The following is a 3,340-nucleotide window of genomic DNA, read 5'->3' on the forward strand; positions in this document are numbered from 1 at the left end:
GATTTGAACCCGCCACCTTGGGTGTACGTGGCTGGCGCCTTAGCCACTTGAGCCACAGGTGCCGAGCCAGAACTGGAATTTCAAACTACTTTCCGCTCAAGGGCATCTATAATCATAACCTTACCTATTTTCTGCCATCTTTTATCTTTTGCTAAGCCATTTATTTAGTTAATTCTCAACATTGTGCTGTGAGGTCAACCAAAAAGATATTTTTGAAATTCTGTAAATATAACAACAAAAAACGCCCTGTGACAGATAAGTTTCAGAACTGAGGAGATCTTCTAGTCCTGTGAATCTCACTTGGGGGAATTTTGCATCTGGTAAGACACTCACAGTCTGGTGACCTTTCAGGTTATCATTACTGAGGGTAGGTACTATTCACATCTAGTGGGTAGATGCCATTAACCATCCTGCAGGGCACTGGGCAGTCCACAGTTGTCCGGCCTGTAGTATGACGAGTGGTGACATTGAGAAGCTCTGATGTCCAACATCCTCATTTAACAGACTGGAATGGTCCAAGGTCTTCACAATGATTATTAGCTGAACAGAGACTGGAATGCGAGGTCTCTGCCTTCCTGGCGTCCCAATCCTGGGTAAACATCTCTGGCTCAATCCAGTGTTTCCTTAAATACTTGTCATCAAAAAGGGGCATTTGTCCCTGCAGGCAAGGCCTGGCTGTTCCTCAGTTAGCTCATCTGAATGATCTCCTGTTTGGTATCACTACTGAAGGTAAACTTTCCTAAAGGATGCTACACGCTGAGCGCTGATGTTTGTGTAAATTTCCAAAGTAAGAAAGCCTCTCTTCTCTCCTGCTTCCCTCATTTCCGTGTTTTTCCTTGCAAGGAGTTGCTCTGTGGTCCTCTTTGGTAGGACAAGAGATGGCTGGGATCAGAGTTGAAGGCAGACACAAGCTTGGAGAGATGTGTGTGTCAGTGGTTAAGGTGTAGACCTGCAGGCACCAGGGTAAAAAAAATGACAGAGAGCATATTCTAGGAAAAGAACAAAAGTGAATGCAAAGACTATGATGCAAGAATTAGTGTGGCAGTCTAAGTTTCTAGATAGCTGAGGATTGACAAGAATTTCAAGACGTTGCAAGAATTAGCTTGTTACATGTCTAACTTTCTAGGTAACTGAGGATTGACAAGAACCTCCCAACCAAAGAGCTTGGAGGCTTTTCTACCAAGACATTTGTTTACAGGAGAAAGGCTTTTTAATCTTGTTGAGAGAAAGTTTAAAATTAGAGATTACTTTATTTGTCCCTGCTCTAAGAGAAATTAAGTTAGGTGAGTGATCTTGAAAGGAAATTATGAAGAAATTATTCTTCTATATGGACAAAAGGGTTGATTCTGGTCTGTTTGGTTGGCTAAACTACATGTCATTTGTGGTTACCTGGATTTTTTGTGTGTGATGAGCCAGGGTATAGGGCATTTCACATGATAGAGAAAGGTGGTTCTTTTAGGCCCTGGGGAGAATCAGAAGCAGCAAGGGGATGGCAAGGGCCTCTGTTAGGACACTGTGGCTCTCTGGACCCTTTCCCTAGGAATAAGTTATGCCTTTAAAAATTCTTTACTGTTGCCATACTGATGTGGATTTCAAAAGTCAAACTAGAGGTGCCCAAGACAAAATCTGGAATACAATTGGGTTACTTCTTTCGACTTTCTGCATTGCCCCATAGCACCAGGTTAACTGTTCTTTGAAGGTTCAAAAAGCATCATTGGTGATGAGTGACCCCCAGGTTTAGATCCTGTTCTTACAGATCCTTAGCAGGCTGGTGCAGAGACTGAGGCCACTCTGTTAGGGAATGCCCTTGGGCAACATTTCACTTGTTAAAGCTGGGAGGAAGGGGAGAATTCACACCCTAGTTTGGAGGTTATAACTAATTTATAGCTTTCATATGAAAGCCTGGGCCAATTATTGCCTAAGAAGAAGGGAAAGGGGAAAGGGAGAGGAGGGGAGAGGGGAAAGGTTGGGTAGGGGGAGGGTAATTGGTGGGACCACACCTACCGTGCATCTTACACGGGTACATGTGAAACTTACCAAATGTAGAATATAAATGTCTTAACACAATAAGAAAATGCCATGAAGGCTATGTTAACCAGTTTGACAAAAATATTTCAAATTGTGTATAAAACCAGCACATTGTACCCCATGACTGCATTAGTGTACACAGCTTGCCCAAGATCACAAGTAAGTGGTAGAGCCAGGATTTAAACCCAAAGATAGTGGCTACATCATCCACATCCTAAGCCTCCTTCTTAACTGCCTCCTCTTCATTCTGTCTCTTTACTCCTTATCTTGGCTCTAGCAGAATAACTAGGACATCTTTTTTCCAGACCTGTAAAAAGAAAAAAAAGGGATAAGATGAACATGTGAGAGAGGAAAAAAGTTCTCAGAAATGCTAATAGGGGAGTCCAGAAGTGGGCTCAAAAGACCACACTTCCAGCTCCACTGGCTTTCAATGAACCAAACTGTCTATGGGATTTTTTTTATTTTTTTATTAGATCATACTTGTGTACATTAATTCTATCATAGGATACAGTGTGTTGCTTCCATATACAGTTTGAAAAACTGTCATCCAACTGGCTAACATAGCCATCATGTCTTTCTCATAATTGTTGTGTTAAGACATTTATATTCGACCTTTAGACAAATTCACATGTACCCTAATAGGAGAAATCATAGGCGTGATCCCCACAATATCATTCTCTTCACCCATCCTCCCCCCTCCCCTCCCCTCCCCCCTCCCTTTTCCCGTAGTCTTGGACTCTATTTGGATTATAGCTTTCCTAAGATAGCTGACAATTAGTTTCATAATAGTGTTGAGTACATTGGATACTTTTTCTTCCATTCTTGAGATACTTTGCTAAGGAGGACATTTTCCAGCTCCATTCATGTAAACATGAAGGAGGCAAAGTCTCCATCTTTCTTTATGGCTGCATAGTATTCCATGGTGTACATATACCACAATTTATTGATCCATTCATGGGTCGATGGGCATTTGGGCTTCTTCCATGACCTAGCGATTGTGAATTGAATTGCAATGAACATCCTGGTACAGATATCTGTATTGTAGGGTGATTTTTAGTCTTCTCAATATATACCTAATGGAGGAATTACAGGATCAAATGGTAGATCTAATGTCTATGGGATTTTGAAGTGACATTTTTCATTCACTGTTTAGAATTCCATTTCAACTACCATGTGATTGTAGTTTTTATTATTATTATTTTTTTTTTGTAGAGACAGAGTCTCACTTTTTCGCCCTCGGTAGAGTGCAGCAGAGTCGCTCCAGCAACCTCCAACTCCTGGGCTTAGGCGATTCTTCTGCCTCAGCCTCCCA

The sequence above is a fragment of the Otolemur garnettii genome, unplaced genomic scaffold (assembly GCF_000181295.1).
Source record: "Otolemur garnettii isolate 467f Iridium unplaced genomic scaffold, OtoGar3 scaffold00044, whole genome shotgun sequence".
Taxonomy (NCBI): Eukaryota; Metazoa; Chordata; class Mammalia; order Primates; family Galagidae; genus Otolemur; species Otolemur garnettii.